The sequence below is a fragment of the Thermobia domestica genome, chromosome 7 (assembly GCF_964235325.1).
Source record: "Thermobia domestica chromosome 7, izTheDome1.hap1.1, whole genome shotgun sequence".
Classification (NCBI taxonomy): Eukaryota; Metazoa; Arthropoda; class Insecta; order Zygentoma; family Lepismatidae; genus Thermobia; species Thermobia domestica.
Genome location: NC_137460.1, coordinates 40,662,514 through 40,682,065, shown reverse-complemented (window position 1 = coordinate 40,682,065; position 19,552 = coordinate 40,662,514). Strand labels below are relative to the sequence as shown.

The window sequence follows — 19,552 nt, the reverse complement described above, 5'->3', positions numbered from 1 at the left end:
TCTGTGTTAAGTGTTGTGTTCATTTCTCTTAGTTATTTTTTTTTATATATTTATATTCTAATAAATAGGCATAGTATTATTTAATCCAAAGTGTTTTGTGTGCGTTGTGGTCTGGATGACCGTCTGATCGTCCGTGAGGGTTTCGAGACGAGACACCCGAACCTCTCGGCGCCTAATGCTCGTCTCATCACTGAGACCGACGAGCGATTTGGAAACAATTTGTAACCCTTCCTGGAGAGGTCCTTCATCGTCCTATCCAGGTAAGTTCAAGTATCAGGAAAATACTTATTGGTAGGACCACGAACAGTGACCAGATTACACGGAGTGGTTACAGATAAATGTCCGCCCGAACAGAGACCTCGAATTGAAATGGTTACAACGGAATCTTAGTAGACATAATTCTGGTAGGCGAACCTACCAAAACTGACAACGAAAATATACCAGCAAGCAGTAAATTATAAACCTTTTCTTTTAAAGTTTCATCTAATATTCTCTCAACTTTTAAATTTTCTGATACCGGTACCTTTAGATCCGAATGTTGAAAGCTACCGGTGAATTAAAACAACACTAGAAAAGTTATAAGATTTTAGGGAAAAAAAAAACTGTACGCAAATTACGTCATATAACCTATTCCATGAGGATAATCATTACCATTAAACACAAAAAAAACTTTTAGTAACCAGTCAAATTGCAGATATCAGTAACATGAAATAATCAAGTAACATGAGAAATGGAGAATATTGTACAAAAGAACACTTGAATATATAAGTGATCAAAGAATGTGCTAAACTAAGTAAAGCATGCATCACGTAAATAGTACAATGAACCTTCACTCTTATTCTAAATTAATACTATGTGCTACTCATCCGTCTCTAGCGCTATTACTCACTCTTTGACGCTTCCGCGCTCCTTGTATTATTATTATTATTATTATTATTTTAGCATCTTGTGATATGCACCGAGATTAAGGCAGACAGCGGTGATAATGACATGAATGAAAATGGTGAAATGATGGAAGTGCAAGTACCATGAGAAGACTAATATTGTAACATACCTTGTTTGTTACAGACAAGTTAATAGGCTCAATGTGAATTTTGAATTATATTACTCATATTATTATCGTAATTTTATAATAGGGCAATTTAAAGTATCCTTATGTTTATTATTCTTTTGCAAACATTGCGTTGAAATGCAGATTTTGTTGTGTTTAGACGTTGGTTCTCTTAGTAAACTGCTCTTGAGTTTGTTATTAATGTTCTTCTTCTTCTTCTATTGAGTCGTCCATAGTAGGAGAATAGACAGGCATAGGAGCGTTACGGAATGAGGCCAGTCTTTAATGTTGATTTATAGTTCAAATTAAGGTTGTAGTATTCTTTCTTACTATATATTTTGTTCATGAATATCTATATTCTATGCGAATTATTTTTATTTTGTTTAATAAAGCTGTAATAAAAGTTTCACCAAAATTTCCAACAGTGGGAATGAGAGAGAAGCGAAACGGTGAAACGACTGTCTTTATATATACTGTGTACTTCACCAAAAGCCGAACAAGAGTGGCGTCGTAATTTTCTTTCTTCTGTTAGAAGAAATTTTATTTTGTGATGGACTTAGAGCGAGTTCGTCGTTTTACTCTGCATAATAATAATCTCCAAGGAGTGAAATTATAGTGAGAACGATATTCTCCCAAGGTTTTGGATGGAAGGGAGATAATTCTAACAGATAGAGGTGGAAGTTGATCGCGCACATGGTGATTTTGTGTAAGCTGAACAATGGCGTAAAAAACTAATTACTTCTTCTAGTAGCAGCACTTCAGGTAACGTGACTAACTTTAAGTCTATCTACAATGACTATTCTGCATGTGAGCCTTGAAGTAAAGTGAACTTAATCTTGTTTTATGGGAACCTTCGGTAGTAAAACTCGAACTGCCAAGGGTCAACGGATATATCTATATCTAGTTCAGTTGAATTATTTTGGAACACGAACCTACTGAATAAACTATTCTTTCTTCGTATTAGCTACAGTGGTTTATCAGAGTTAGAAATTAAATCTACAGTTGTTTATTAGAGTTAAGATAACGAAAGCACTGGTGTTCTTCAGAAGTATAAATTACTATTTGTGAGTACGAAAATGTATAGTTCACGAGTGTATCTTATACACGGCACAATGTCCGAGTAAAGAGTTCCTATGGGGGAAACCTTCTCCCAAAGGGGCCCGGCCCGTGCGCGGCCTCGAATAGTCTTAGCCAGCCCTCTCATTATGTAAGTCGTACGTAGCGTAAATCTCTCTCTCTCTCTCTCTCTCTCTGTTGTGAAGTTCATTAAGTATTGAGTTAACCGTATTAGAAATGTATCTGAATATTTTCTATTAAAGCTTCAGTCCACGTGAAATTTCATATAATATATATATATTGATGGTATTTATCAGTGCTTCTTGCTATATGTGTTTAAAGTTCAAGTGATTTCCTGGGTAAGGTTGCCATTTGACGAAGATTGTCTGAATAGCATCTATAGTTCTCCAAAGTTTGTCCACCTTCGGTTATCATATGTTACAGTAATGAGTTGAACGTTGTCCCTCGGCTTAGATTGCTAGTGTTTCTAACTATGAAGTGTTATATACTATCGTGTCCATTGTCTACCTAATCCAGATTGTCTAGTATTGTCTATTATTACTGTCCACCTGACTTGTCCGCCCGAAAGGGAATATTATTATTACTAAACGTCCGAGTCATTAGTTGCTGTGTCTGCCCAGTGGATGTTCGGCTGTACACATTACTATTTGAGTGGCTACGGCATATTGAGTTATGCGAAATGTGTGAACGGAAACTCTATTATGCTGAAGTGGTGATTAAGACGTCAAGTGTACTATATTTGACTTCGTATAAATTGCATTACATTATAATCGATAGTAGAATGCGCCCATGGTTGGAGCTGCCGAACGGGGATGTCAGTAAATATTACCTCCGTTCCTTTATTGATTGTATTTAGCACTTGAACTGAACCGGAAGCGGTAACACTTCTTTCAGCTGACGCTCGCTCAAGCGAGAATCACTTTGTTCTGTTATTATGTCGTACCTATGACGAGTGATGTGAAACTCTTAACTTTATTTAGTTGTCTGCGACTGCAATATGGTTGTTCCTCTTAAGTGGTGTGACGAAGTGTCAGGTAATAGTTTCTAACAGTTACAATACAATCTACTTCGACTATTGGTCTATGGACAGTTCTCTGGTAAGAAAAAAGAAGTTAATAAAATCTGATAATGGTTTATATTGTAAACAAATTGGATATGAGATTGACAGACAGAATTCTAAATGTGTTCTCTTAATTTTTTTTTTTTCGCAATGTTATGATACTATAATGAATATACTGGCACCTTACGTTAATTGTAGTAGTGTGGTTAACTACCACACCAGTCTGAGTTGAAGCATTGTTAATAAACAATATCTGAAAATAATTTTTTTTTCTTTTCAAAGTACTTAATATAACTAAGGTAAAATATTCATATATACGTACATGTTCAAGCTGAGCTTTATTAAAGGAGTTGAGTGGAGCTATTACTCTCCCTTCTAATCTGCATCCACCGGAGGTAAGTTTCTGGTTCTTCATTCTGTTTGTTTCCGTTTTCGTTTATTATTATTATTTTTTCCGTTGCGCGATAGATTCCCTTCTCGATTCCTTTCGAGGTTGCTAGGACTTCGAGTTAGGGATCAAGAAGTGAGTTCAAGGGAGGTGGTCGTTACGTATTGAAAAAAAATCAAAACTTCCCTTGAACTAGGCTTTTAGATTGTAGCAGTCGTTATACAAATTTTTGGCGAACCAGCCAAGGATTTTTCTGACGGTAGGATTGTGGATGGAAGGAGAAAAAAAAAAACAGAGAGAGAGGAGAAAGAAAATGAGAGTGAGGCAGACTGTTCGGTGACGTGCACTGGTAGGGTTACTGGTGTTGGTTTCTCCCAAGGGAAGTATTCTATTGTATTGATATATACATATATATATATTGTGTGATATATTTTGTGATAGTGTTGTTGTGTACTTGACGATATGTCAACGTCTGAGCGAATTTCAGTTGGGGGCAGTGTTGCTAGCTCCGATTCGGATAGAGAATACGCGTGCTGTAATCAAGGTAATAAGTCTGTAATATCAGAGACTGCTGAACGGGAAGATTCAGTAATGTGCGAAAAGTGCACCCGATGGTATCACTTCCGTTGTGTCGGGATAAAAGAATCCGATAGTATGTTTGAATTAATAAGTCGGGATTCGTATCAATGGATTTGTCAGGGTTGCCAACCCTCAAATGGAAATGGGAAAATCGAAAAATCTTTTGAAAATGGTGGCTTGGTTAAGTCCAACCAAAATGAAGAACAAGATGTTCTAAAATTTCCTGTAGTTACTTCGTCCCCTATTGGTGGATCAGAGAGTTCAATGGAAATGCGTTTATTTGCGTTCTTACAAGAAAAGTTCGGTGAACAAAATGAGAAACTGGATAACCAACGCGAAGAGATGCACAAACAAAACGAGAAGCTTGATAAAAAGCTTGATAGGCAGCATGACGAAATTTTGACCTTAGCTGAGAAAATTAACGAAGTCAAATTAGAAGTACACAAAGAAATAGTCGAGGAATCGAACAAACTACGCGAACAAATAAATGTGATAACTGGATCCCAGTTGGAACAAGAGGCTCGACTGCAAATTGTCGAGAGTGACCTCTTGAAAGTAAATAAAAAAGCGGAAGAATTGCAAGGTGAATTGCGAAATTTGCCTGAATTAGTTGATACTAATAGCAAGGAGATAACTTCGATTAAAGAAGGATATGAAACTACTGCCACTATTCTCGAATCGGTTTGTGATGAACAGAGAAGCTTAACCAAAAGAGTCTCTGTTTTGCAACAAAAACTTGAGCTTCGTTATGAGCAGCTTCAGAAGGAAATTAAGGAAGTTAGAGCGAAGTTTTCGGTTTCGAAAGAAATAAATATTGAGACTGAAGGGGGAGACGATAGTGTTGCTCCTAAAAGAGTTTGTTTCACAGATGTCAGAAAGGATAGGACGTCTGCTGAAAAGAGTAAGTTTGATTATAGTGATCAGCCGATTCCACATTCGGATGGAATGTTATTTAATGGTGCTACTACAGCAACTAATACTTCCTGGTTTTCTAAACCTATCCCTAGTGTTCCGACGATGAAGTCCCCGTTTAATTTAGATACTTTTCCAAGTACTGGTAGAAATACCGTGCCTATCTTTGGCAATAGTAGTTCTCCGGTCTATACTATGTCTAATTGGAATTCGAGTCACTCGACTCCGAAATACTCACCATTCAATCAACCCAGTTGGGGTAGTTCCATCAGTAATCCAATCAACCCTTTAAGTCAGTGTTCTACACCTTTCTATAATGTGTCTAACTTAAGTCCTTTTGACAATGGTCCTATATGGTCTAGGATTCCTGGTCAGCAATATAATTATGAATCTAAACAGATTTCACTAAAAGATCTTACTTATTTTCCTACTTTTGGTGGAGAAATTTGTCCGGGTGCATCTAGAGCTTTCCTCAGAAATTTCAAACGTTGTATAGATCGATATTCCGTTTCGGATTTTGAAAAGATTAGAGCTTTTCAAAGTTGCTTGAGAGATGGAGCTGAAGTCTGGATTCAGTCTGTCCTACATGAAATCCGTTCTTTTGATGACTGTATCCGGCTATTTAAAAGTCAGTATTGTAATGAGAAAACCGAGCTGATGCAGAAAAGATATCTCCAATCTTTAAAATATGATAAAAATAAATATTCCTCGTTGCTAGAATTTTCTTGGTTCTTGGTTGAAATGTACTATAACATTACTGAAAATCCTAACTTTCAGGAACTTTCAGGATTAATTTTGGGAAGCTTACCTTACGATGATGTAAGATTATTATCTGTTAATCCAAGTCAGAACTTAGTCGATCTGATGATTCAGATTGGGAATTTGTCTTCGATTACCGGTCCGCGTACCGAGTTTGAACCTCCTTCTAGGAAGAGATCATTTATTAAACAGGCGAAGGTTATCAAAACTAACCAAAACTTTAATCAAAATAAAACGGTTGATAGCAGTTGTCAAACTGAAAAGAGGAACCCGGAGTATTCTCAGAACTTTAATAATTATAATAATAATTACAATCAGAACTCGTTTCGAGGTAATAATCGCAATCGACAATTTAGGAAGAGGAAATCGGTATCGAAATAATGGAAATCGATACTACAATAACAATAATAGCTATAATAACGATCGAGTAGAAGAAAATGATGGATCTAGACAGATGTCTAACAGTAACAGTGAAGGGTCTCCGAATTCGAGAGAACAGGTAACCAGTTCGGAAAACATGACTCGCAGCTGCCAATGATAAAGGGGCAGGCAAGCTGCGAAGGACAAGACCCCTTTCGAAGTATTTGCACAGTGACCTCGTCAAACTCTTCTGATTCTACAAATCCGTTTCTAGAATTCCATGTTAATTTTGTAGTCGAAGACGATTATGTCTGTTCCTCGTCTGAGTACTATTTTTCCCCTTCACCCATGATAAAAGGGAACATAGCGGGCATAGATCTGCGGTGTACGGTGGATAGCGGCGCTGAGCTGAATTTAATGGATTGGGAAGTATGGAAACGTCTAAAATTAACCTTCCCAGCCGCCAAGCTACATCCGTATACTAGACTCACTTTAGGAGCCTTTGCAGGAAAAGAAAAATTCCAAGTACAGGGATTACAAACTTTTAATTTAAATTTTCAAGGTCACCTTTTTGAAACTCCTATATTTGTAATGAAATACTTACGAACTGATATCATCTTAGGATGTCCCTTCCTGGATAAATTCAATGGTATTATTGATCGAGGTAAAATGAAGTTAGACTCCAAACTTCGTCTGGGACTCAGATTTTCTTACAGACCATAAGGCCTGAAGTATTATTTGTTGGAATTTCGTCGAATCGTGTGGAAGTTTCTTCACCCACATGGCCAGTTAGAGCTATTGAACGGACGGATAAGAACACTTCTTTAGTGACTTCAAACATTGAGGAACCTCAGCAGTTAAAGAAGCAGTCTACGAATTTTCCGATGAATCCTGTCGAACATTGTTCATCTGAGGATCCAGAGCCTAATGTTTCTGAGGTTGAAATTCAGGATTACGTTAAGTCGAGAATCGACTTAGATGAAAATTCGAAACAACGTTTAGCCAGTATTCTTTTGAAGTACCGATATTTATTCTCGGAGTATCCTAGACGGGTGCGTGCACCAGTCTATAAAATTCAATTAATAGATGAGAAACCGATAGTAGAACCGTACTATCCTGTTCCCCAAGCACTTCAACCTGCTTTTGAGAAAGAACTTCAAACCTGGATCAAGCTTGGGTTAGCTAGGGAACAACCTTCCCCGTATCGTAATCCGATACACTGCGTACGTAAAGCGTCAGGAGGAGTACGTCCAGTTTTGAACCTCCGAGCTCTAAATCAGAAGGTTTTGGCGCCGAAAATTCAGGTGGAACCCATAGGCGAAATTTTGAACCGTGTAACCAAGGCGAAATATTTTAGTTCTTTCGACTGTTCCTTTGGATACTATGGAATTGGGTTAGATCCCACATCATATCCATGTACTAGTTTTGTATACGCAGGTCATCAGTATGTAATGTGTGTATTACCGATGGGTATTAAGAGTGCACCTTCAATTTTCCAGAATATCATGTACTCTTTCTTTGATCAGACTACTAAATCTTTTGCCACGGTCTACCTCGACGACATTTTAATTTCTAGTTTTTCCCTCGAAGACCACTTCGAACATTTAGAAAAGGCCTTTGAAATCTTTGCTCGTGCCAATTTCTCATTAAATTTTCGAAAGTGTCAGTTCATCCAACCCGAAATACATTTTCTAGGACACATTATCAGTGGAAACAATATCAAGGTTGATCCTCGACATAATGAGCCCATTCGTTGTTTCCCAATTCCGAAAACCAAACGGCAATTAAGAGCATTTTTGGGTTTAGTAAATTGGAGAAGAAAATTCATAGCTAATTTCTCTGCTTTAACATCTCCTCTATATGATTTGTTGACAAAGGATAGGAAGTTTGTGTTCACTCCTGATTTATTAGAGTTATTTCACAAACTAAGAGAACTGGTAAGTCAACCACCGGCTCTTAGCCAGCCTGACTTTTCACTTCCATTCCATATTTTCTCAGATGCCAGTGGAGAAAATTTAGGAGGATTTCTTGCGCAATATCTTGAAGGTGAATCGTCCCCAGTCATTATTGCTTATGCTAGTAGAAGGGTAAAGCCACATGAGCTGTCCTTGTCCATTTTCCAACTAGAAGTATTAGCTATTCTCTTTCTTTGCGACCATTTCTCGCAATATATTCTAGGTCGTCCGACGGTTGTACATTGCGATAACGCAGCAGCTACGCATGCGTTTACCATGAAAAGTTTAGATCCTAGAACTACTCGTATTCTTCTAAAACTTCAAAGATACGATCTCCAATTTCAACATGTGTCATCAGAAGACAATTTCATTGCTGATATACTTAGCAGATATCCTCCGGAACTTCCTGGAGATAGTGCCCATCTCTCGGTTAATTTGTTGTCTAATCTTGACTTTTCCTTTCTTAATCGTGAGGAATTCCTTCAAGGTCAATCTGACGATCCATTTTGTCAGAAAGTTCGGGAATCTCTCGTTAATCCATCTGAAGTCTCTGACTTCGTAGAACATAAAGGTCTTCTTTATCGTAAGAATGTTCGTACAAATCAATGGGTTCTCATTGTGCCACAATGTCTGGTTGATAACATTGTTGAAGCAGTTCATCTGCGAGGCCATTTTGGAGTATAAATGCTTGTCAGTATGTCGTAAACTTTTCTATTGGCGTAACCAGCGAAATTCTATAAAGAAATATGTGAAAGATTGCACTCGTTGTGCTGAGACTAAGTTCGCTAATCGGATCATTGCTAAGGAAGCATGTCAAATAGAAGCTCAAGCTCCTCATGATAAGTTAGGAATAGATTTGGTCGGAAAATTACCTTGTAGTAATGGATATTATTATCTTTTGTCAATTATTGACATTTATTCTAGATTTGTTGTCTATTTACCTCTTCGCACAGCACGTGTTAAAGAAATTATTTCTGTCCTCAAACAAAAATACTTCTATTCTTTTCCATACCCTCGGGTAATCATATCGGATAAAGGTTCACAATTTACCTCACGACTCTGGAATTCTTTTTGTCATCAACATAATATAAAGCATCTTCAAACGTCTAGCTATTCGGCAAATGCGAATGGAGTAACTGAAAGGTCTCATAAGGAAATTAATCGAATTCTTCGGTTGGAGTGTAATACTCAACAAACCAAGTGGAGTAAGGTCATCAAAACGGCTCAAGATCTTCTGAATCATTCCATTTGCAGTAGTACTGGGAAAACTCCTGCGGAGTTATTCCTTTCGTATTCTGCTACAGAAGCATTTAAGCGATTATTCCCGTGGCCTCCTGAACTACAAGAAGAATCAGAAGCTCGGAAACATATAGTAACTTCTATATGTAACCCTAAGAAAGAATGTCAGAAAATAAAGAGGACTGGAAGAGAAGTAAAATTAAAAGAAGGAGATTTAGTGATGGTTAAAACACACTATCTTTCTTCAGCTGTTAAGAAAGAAACTTCTAAGTATCTTAATTGTTTTATTGGACCCTTTTTGGTTCATAAGCTCCTAAAGAATTGTGCAGTTTTGCATAACTTGTCTGGTGAGTCAGTAGGTACTCAAAATTTTCAAAACTTAAAGATATTTGATTGTTCTCCGGATAAGCGGAGGGAATTATTATCTAACTATCCTAATTAAGATTTAGTTTAAATAAATATTGTTTATTATTATGTGTGTATCGTTTGTTCAGTCTTCATTTCTTCAAGGGTCGAACCACAAATTGAAAAAGAAAAAAAAAAGATTTTTTTTCTTTTCCAAGGCTCGGTGAGAACTGTAACATACCTTGTTTGTTACAGACAAGTTAATAGGCTCAATGTGAATTTTGAATTATATTACTCATATTATTATCGTAATTTTATAATAGGGCAATTTAAAGTATCCTTATGTTTATTATTCTTTTGCAAACATTGCGTTGAAATGCAGATTTTGTTGTGTTTAGACGTTGGTTCTCTTAGTAAACTGCTCTTGAGTTTGTTATTAATGTTCTTCTTCTTCTTCTATTGAGTCGTCCATAGTAGGAGAATAGACAGGCATAGGAGCGTTACGGAATGAGGCCAGTCTTTAATGTTGATTTATAGTTCAAATTAAGGTTGTAGTATTCTTTCTTACTATATATTTTGTTCATGAATATCTATATTCTATGCGAATTATTTTTATTTTGTTTAATAAAGCTGTAATAAAAGTTTCACCAAAATTTCCAACAGTGGGAATGAGAGAGAAGCGAAACGGTGAAACGACTGTCTTTATATATACTGTGTACTTCACCAAAAGCCGAACAAGAGTGGCGTCGTAATTTTCTTTCTTCTGTTAGAAGAAATTTTATTTTGTGATGGACTTAGAGCGAGTTCGTCGTTTTACTCTGCATAATAATAATCTCCAAGGAGTGAAATTATAGTGAGAACGATATTCTCCCAAGGTTTTGGATGGAAGGGAGATAATTCTAACAGATAGAGGTGAAAGTTGATCGCGCACATGGTGATTTTGTGTAAGCTGAACAATGGCGTAAAAAACTAATTACTTCTTCTAGTAGCAGCACTTCAGGTAACGTGACTAACTTTAAGTCTATCTACAATGACTATTCTGCATGTGAGCCTTGAAGTAAAGTGAACTTAATCTTGTTTTATGGGAACCTTCGGTAGTAAAACTCGAACTGCCAAGGGTCAACGGATATATCTATATCTAGTTCAGTTGAATTATTTTGGAACACGAACCTACTGAATAAACTATTCTTTCTTCGTATTAGCTACAGTGGTTTATCAGAGTTAGAAATTAAATCTACAGTTGTTTATTAGAGTTAAGATAACGAAAGCACTGGTGTTCTTCAGAAGTATAAATTACTATTTGTGAGTACGAAAATGTATAGTTCACGAGTGTATCTTATACACGGCACAATGTCCGAGTAAAGAGTTCCTATGGGGGAAACCTTCTCCCAAAGGGGCCCGGCCCGTGCGCGGCCTCGAATAGTCTTAGCCAGCCCTCTCATTATGTAAGTCGTACGTAGCGTAAATCTCTCTCTCTCTCTCTCTCTCTCTCTGTTGTGAAGTTCATTAAGTATTGAGTTAACCGTATTAGAAATGTATCTGAATATTTTCTATTAAAGCTTCAGTCCACGTGAAATTTCATATAATATATATATATATTGATGGTATTTATCAGTGCTTCTTGCTATATGTGTTTAAAGTTCAAGTGATTTCCTGGGTAAGGTTGCCATTTGACGAAGATTGTCTGAATAGCATCTATAGTTCTCCAAAGTTTGTCCACCTTCGGTTATCATATGTTACAGTAATGAGTTGAACGTTGTCCCTCGGCTTAGATTGCTAGTGTTTCTAACTACGTTATGTCGAATTGCTGTTTGTTCACTAACTGTCTGTCTATAAAAAAAAAAAAAAAAAATATATAAGCATATCTCGTCCATTCGTCCAATATTTGTCTAGTTAATATATATATATATACAAAGTCTCATCCAATTGTCCTTTATGAAGTGTTATATACTATCGTGTCCATTGTCTACCTAATCCAGATTGTCTAGTATTGTCTATTATTACTGTCCACCTGACTTGTCCGCCCGAAAGGGAATATTATTATTACTAAACGTCCGAGTCATTAGTTGCTGTGTCTGCCCAGTGGATGTTCGGCTGTACACATTACTATTTGAGTGGCTACGGCATATTGAGTTATGCGAAATGTGTGAACGGAAACTCTATTATGCTGAAGTGGTGATTAAGACGTCAAGTGTACTATATTTGACTTCGTATAAATTGCATTACATTATAATCGATAGTAGAATGCGCCCATGGTTGGAGCTGCCGAACGGGGATGTCAGTAAATATTACCTCCGTTCCTTTATTGATTGTATTTAGCACTTGAACTGAACCGGAAGCGGTAACACTTCTTTCAGCTGACGCTCGCTCAAGCGAGAATCACTTTGTTCTGTTATTATGTCGTACCTATGACGAGTGATGTGAAACTCTTAACTTTATTTAGTTGTCTGCGACTGCAATATGGTTGTTCCTCTTAAGTGGTGTGACGAAGTGTCAGGTAATAGTTTCTAACAGTTACAATACAATCTACTTCGACTATTGGTCTATGGACAGTTCTCTGGTAAGAAAAAAGAAGTTAATAAAATCTGATAATGGTTTATATTGTAAACAAATTGGATATGAGATTGACAGACAGAATTCTAAATGTGTTCTCTTAATTTTTTTTTTTTCGCAATGTTATGATACTATAATGAATATACTGGCACCTTACGTTAATTGTAGTAGTGTGGTTAACTACCACACCAGTCTGAGTTGAAGCATTGTTAATAAATAATATCTGAAAATATTTTTTTTTCTTTTCAAAGTACTTAATATAACTAAGGTAAAATATTCATATATACGTACATGTTCAAGCTGAGCTTTATTAAAGGAGTTGAGTGGAGCTATTACTCTCCCTTCCTGCATCCACCGGAGGTAAGTTTCTGGTTCTTCATTCTGTTTGTTTCCGTTTTCGTTTATTATTATTATTTTTTCCGTTGCGCGATAGATTCGCTTCTCGATTCCTTTCGAGGTTGCTAGGACTTCGAGTTAGGGATCAAGAAGTGAGTTCAAGGGAGGTGGTCGTTACGTATTGAAAAAAAATCAAAACTTCCCTTGAACTAGGCTTTTAGATTGTAGCAGTAATTATACAATATACATAGTATTTGTTTACACAAGCTCATTTGGCGGGAGCTGAGTTCGATCCAGGGATCTCACGCATCAAAGATGATGGCTCTTCCACTGAGCCATAAGAGTTTCCTTAGGTGCTTACGTGCAAGTATACCTAGTATAAATGAAATATCGTTAATCGTAAAATGACCAATTTTTTTCGTAAGTATTCGTGTAAACCTTTCTTTACTTATTTACTGTCCCATGTTTATGCTCCGAGGCGAAAGGAGACTATGCTGATGATAATGAACGAAATAGTGAAATGTAGTGAAAGGAAACGGGAGACTCCCGAGAAAACACGCGCATACGAAAGTAAGCTTTTATGAAGTCTGAAAGAACTATAAACTGAATAAATACAATAGTGTTCGTCATAAATTATAATACAGACAATTATCTATTAACAGCATCATTTTGCTTTTATAATTCACCTTGAAGTTTGAAGCCGTAGGGAGTAACAAAAATTTTCGTTACATTGTACAGTATTGCGTTACTTAATAATAATAATAATAATAATAATAATAATAATAATAATAATAATAATAATAATAATAATAATAATAATAATAATAATAATAAAGCAACAGTAAAAATTCTTAGAAACTTGTCGGGTTTCAACTTTACCTCTAAAATTTCCACGTTGCTTGGATGTGCTCAGTATGTACTAACAGTATATTGTTTTCACTTACTATAAACTATTAGTTCTGCGTTTCAAAGCAGAGATGAAAAAAAAAAAAAGTATACTAAAACCGAAATTTTTATGCTGTTTCCGCATTGTGATATGCGATTATGTCAGAGAAACTGAAACGAAAGTCTAACCTGTTAAATATGGATTCTTCCATAAGTTAGTTATTAAGCACAGTATATGAAGTGAAGTATCTGAAGGCAATGCGCTAATTCATGATGCATAACAGAAGCATTCCAGAATTAAGGAACCCACATATTTGTGACATTTACGTAAGTAATGTACTATTTTATGGTAGAATGCCAAAGTGTAAGCAATGAAAGCACATCGGGATGCTTTCTTATAATGCCCATAACAACATACAAAAACATAATCCAATAAGTAAGGTAAAGGTTTTTATGCCATATACATGCTTGTCTGATATCCTCTATTATGTGTATACCCACCGTCGCTGATACGTCTTTCCTACCGATGTACCCAGTGTGGGCTTTGCTGAGCTCGTACTCTGACTTGGTTAGATCGTGTTCGTGCATTTTAGTGGCAGCCTAGCACAAATTCATTAGTGTTTTTTGCACAGTACTTTTTTGGGTCTACTCAAAGCAGCAGCAAATTTTTAGATTTCTTATATTTTTAGGTTAGGTTAGAGCTTTCATTCGTTCTAACAACTTTTTAACATAGTTTTCTTACATTTTCAAGTTAGATTACAGCTTACAACCGTTTTACATCCAACGCAAACGTCCATTACTAACGTACAAACCGAAAATTCCTGCTATTTCCACCTGCTAAAATTCCTGCTAATCTGGAATACAAGGTAGAAACAGCTGATTTTGTGTAGAAAAAAATGGTATACATATGCACGAAATTTATGTATATATTTTTATTGTAAACCTCAACCAAAGATGGGAACAAAGTACCGAAGAATAGATATTTACTGTTTCATAACAGTTTTGTTTGTTTGTACTGTTTTTTTAAATAATCATTGTTATTTTAAAAATTTAAAAATTTCAATTACGGTATCATTGTTTAAAATTTAAATCGTTTTGTTGTTTTCCATTTTAATTGTTTGATTTTATTTCATTTTCATATTTTTGTTAAAATTAACAATAAGACCAAAGATTTATGTCATGATTAATAAGTAAACTATGAATCATCACACAGAAATATCAGAATACTATCCCGTCATAAATGCTAACTTAAAAAAAAGTACTTACTTCGACTTAGAAAAAAAAGTTTTACTTCTTACAAAATTAGACTCATGTGCGTATCAGCTGTGTCACATACTTTGTTTACATAATGTAAATTCTACAAACGCAGTTCTATGTAAACAATAGAAAGATAATACAATAATTGATAAGAGCCCTGACCAGCAGACCACTACTTCCGCCACAACCAGAGTCAATATTGTTTTTGTATAACCAAGTATAGAACGAAAAATTTTGGTCGCCAGCAGAAAGTTCTGTATAACCCTTTCTCACCTTCACCTTCACCTTCACCTTCACCTATCGAGAGGTGTTGCATTATCAGAGTGCAGACATAGTCTGTTTCACCCATATCCTTGGAATTGTAAGCGGAGTAACATTGTGTTTGTTGCTTAGTAGGTGTGCTTTGACCTTTTCCGGTGGAAATTGAAAAATGAGAACTGGAATAGTCATTTCCTCTTGTTGGAATATATTAGTGATGTTAATTCCGTTGCCTATGTGGGAAATACAGAGCTAAGATTTTCTAGTGATTTTTTTTTTTTTTTTTAACCACCGGAAAATGAAATGTTTAAGAAGACATGATATTATTAACCAGGTAATGATTAAAGTAAATTAAAGGACAAGTCCATTATCTTGAAAAAAATGATTAAATGTTTCAAGATATCCAAATCATTGTGCGTCAAAATTTGTTTGATGGTGAAGGGTCCATAACCATAGCGTTTATTTAGCTCTTCCATAACTTTAGTTCTATTTTTAGATAACAAAGGACATTGAAATATGAGATGATTCAGAGTTCCAACCTTTTCGTTGCACCAACAGAGAGGTGAATCTCTCCGATGAATTTTGTACAGAAGATATGGAGTAATTGCAGTGTTGAAACGAAGTCTATAATATAATATGATTTTTGACCGTGACCAAGAGCGAAGTGCATTCCAGCTGGATGATTGCAAATGGTTAGTTTGCCAATAGTATGTTCCTGGTCCACTTCTGATTTTATGTTTCCAAAGGACTGTTTGCTCCGAGATTATCTGGTCAATGTAAACTAAAAAATTGAGAGGTGATAATTTTATATTGGCTGAAATACCAGAATTGCGAGATTTTTTGGATAAATCGTCGACAAATTCATTCGGTTTTATGTCAACATGACTTAGGACGTGGATAAAATCTATGATATGACCCATTTCAATTAATTTTCGATAAATGGATTTTATGTTTAGTACTGTCCAAGTAGATTTAATTGTCCAATGAACAACAGAAAGTGCTTGTAATACACTGTAGGAATCCGTGCAGATACATGCACGCCGAATATTGTTACGTTGAATGAGTAGTAAGGCTTGTCGTATTCCAAACGCTTCACCCTCAAATACTGTAGTGGCAACTGGAAGTTTCAGTTGTTGGATAATATCAAGTTGGGGGACAAAGATAGCTACTCCAACTGGGCTATGTGCAACCTTAGAGGCATCAGTGTAAAGGAATATTGTGTCAGGATGGAATTGATCGAGAAAACTTTGCCAAATATTTTTATTTATGCGATGAGATTGATCTTTAATCTTGGTATCTACATATGAAGGCAGAATAGGTTTTATAATTGTTGTATTTGTTTCATATGCGAAACTATAGCATGGCAGGTTGGGAAGTTTTATTATTTGAGTTTGGAGATTTTTCAAAAGTAAAAATGCCTTGTATATCCATGGTAACTTAGTAACATATGGTAATTTGGTATTACGGTTCTGTACTTCTAAGGCTCCCAGTTTTTTGATTAGTGGCGAATTCATGATAGCGAGTCGAGATATGATATATTTACAGGCAAGTTTGAGTATTTTAATAGAAAACGGTAGCGTGCCTGTTTCATCCAAACCCTTTCTCTCCTCCAACTTCTTTCTATGCTCCGTTAAATTGTTCCTGTGAGCAGTTCAAGGAAATAAATGCATTTGTACTGTACGTAAAAGAACATACAAGAATTGTCTTTTTTTTTCTTTTGCTTTATTAACCATTCAGTATGTTAATAAGTGAGTTAGGTTTCACAATTGTGAAATTACAAGAATTCCCTAACTATTACATTTCAATATCGATGCAGATCAGTGACGACGCCAGATGCAATTTTTAGGGATTAAGGCAAGTGGAAGGGCAGAGACACTTTTAGGAGGCAACAATTTTGATGCAGTTTTACTATACGGGTCCACAGATTGTAAAATATATGGAATTTTTTTGGAAGTCATTAATTTGCCCATTTTATGTCTAGAACAGAACCCAACCAACCTCTGCGGGGTACTAACCCGTTCCTACTACTACTATTACTATTATTACTATTTATATTATGAATCCGTATAGGAAAACATTGCTTCGGATCGTATGGAGCGGACATTGATTCGGATCACAATCTACTGGTGGCGGAAATGCAAACCTGGTTAAAATCGATCAAGAAAAATGTGAGGAGAAATCGAAAATGGAACTTAGAGCGACGAAGAAATATCGCCGATCATGTGAAAGAAGAGATTGAAGAAAAATCTGTGCAATGGGAGATATGGTTGCCAATATAGAGAATAGTTGGGGAAAAGTTAAACAGATTCTACTTGACACACTCCACTATAACATTGGTACGATGGAAATTGCACCGAGAAAACCATGGATAACTGAAGGAATGCTTAAGAAGATTGAGGAACGCAGAAGGGCAAAAAACATGGACATCAATGAATACAGAAGGCTGAATAATGAATTGAGAACAGAAACGGACAAAGCCAAAGAAATGTACATGGAGCAGATATGTGAAGAAACAATGGAACTTCAACGGCGCGGCAGATATGATCTGATGTACCAGAAAGCACAAGAATTAGCAGGGAGAGCTAACAAAAATATACGAACATTCGGCATCGAAGACCAACAAGGTAATGTAACCACTGACCATCAAAGAATCCTTAGAATTTGGGAGGAATACATAAAAGATCTGTATGATCAGAAGAACCGCCCCAAAAATATTGCGATCGAAGCAGAGGAAGAGGTGAATGATGATGTAAAAGGACCCAGTACATTGAAAATTGAAAGTACAAGCAACCAAAGACATACGAAGAAGAAAGCCACTGGAGACGACGACATACCAGTAGATTTACTCAAGAAATTAAGAGAGAATGCAATGAAAGTACTGACCTCACTTATTAACAAGATCTACCTGAGTGAAGAATGGCCAAAGGATTTTCTTGATGTTACAATGATTGCATTGCCCAAGAAAAATCAAGCAAAGAAGTGCAGCGAACCATTAGCCTGATTCCTCACACTGGAAAGATCATTGCACCCATACTGAACAGGCGGCTGGAAAGCAAGATAGATGAGAGGTTAGAAGAAGATCAATTTGGATTCCGGAAAGGAAAAGGTACCAGAGATGCTATTGGATTGATGAGAATTATGTCAGAAAGAATTCTTGATGTAAAGGAGGAGTTGTGTTTGTGCTTCATCCACTGGCGAAAAGCTTTCGGCCGAGTCAATTGGACAAAACTTCTGAAAATACTTAAAGAAATCGGAGACAACTGGAGAGATCGACGATTCATTCAAAACCTGTACATAGGACAACGAATGAAGATGCGCTTGAATGAAGGAGAAACCAATAATGTAGAGATTGGACGAGAAGTCAGACAATGATGTAGTTTGTCGCCCCAATTATTCAACATTTACAGTGAATGTTCGATGAAGGAAGCATTAATGGGAAATGGAGACTTCAAGATTGGAGGACAGATCATTAACAAGATCAGGTATGCAGATGATACGGTTATAATAGCTAAAACCGAAGGAGGACTACAGGAGATGATTGACAAAATAGTTGACACTGGAAAACTGTCTGGAATGGAAATTAACATCGAAAAGTCGAAAGTCATGAGAATATTCCGTAGAAACACGCCCTTACGGATCAGAGTAGAACAAAGAGAACTTGAAGAGATCGATAATTTCAAGTATCTGAGAAGCATTTTAACGCTTACTGCACCAAAGAGATCAGATCAAGAATTGCCATAGCTATAGAAGCATTCAACAAGAAAAGATCACTCTTAACTAGCAGGCTCAATATTGGACTTAAGAAGAAGTTGATCAAGTGCTATATATGGACCATTGGGCTGTATGGTTCAGAGACTTGGACATTACGGAAGTTAGAGAAGAAATATTTGGAGAGCTTCGAAATGTGGTGTTGGAGGAAGATGGAGAGGATAAAATGGACAGAGAGAACAACAAACGAAGATGTTTTAAAACGGATAGGAGAAAAGAGGACACTTCTAGCCACTATTCTCCGTAGAAAGGTCAATTGGATTGAACGTATCTTGAGAAGAAATTGTCTTCTTCACACCGCCATAGAAGGAAAGATGGAAGGGAAGCTAGGAATAGGAAGAAGAAGAACACAGCCGATCGATGATTTGAAAGATAGGAGAAAATATTGGGAGTTAAAAGAGGAAGCTGAAGATCGACAAAAGTGAAAGAAACATTTCCAGCCCAAATCTAAAATTGAAAAAAAAAAATCTTCATTAATTTCAGGACCTGCCGAAAGGCAGAATACCTAATATTAATAATAGGAAAACTGCACGTTTTTTTTTTTTTTTGTATACCGAAAGTAATAGTTTTAAACTACTTGATCTACAATACTATACAACATGCTTGAGAGCAGTCGGAAGCGCCGCCCCTTACCTCCTCTAGCATCGTTACTAGTAACTTTGAACAATAACATAACGATGTCTCGTCTTTAGAAAACAAGTCACAATTGATCATTGGTATCATATGATCGCTATAACTCTTCAAATTAAGACATGTCATGAATTTCAGTT

At 36.2% G+C, this 19,552-nt stretch overlaps 1 protein-coding gene across 3 annotated transcripts in view; it reads right to left on the bottom strand.

Annotated features, from left to right (window-relative positions):
- DEF8 (differentially expressed in FDCP 8 homolog) overlaps nt 1-15,023 on the bottom strand; it is a 55,849-nt gene extending 40,826 nt beyond the window's left edge. Inside the window, exon 1 of one of the 3 annotated variants that reach the window (XM_081764521.1) lies at nt 14,766-15,023. The gene's annotated coding sequence lies outside the window, so the exon portion shown is untranslated. Of the gene's footprint in view, nt 1-14,241; nt 14,261-14,765 lie in introns of those variants that run through there. The other 2 variants (XM_081764523.1, XM_081764522.1) reach the window with 2 other exon arrangements.
- Nucleotides 15,024-19,552: the final 4,529 nt, after the last annotated feature.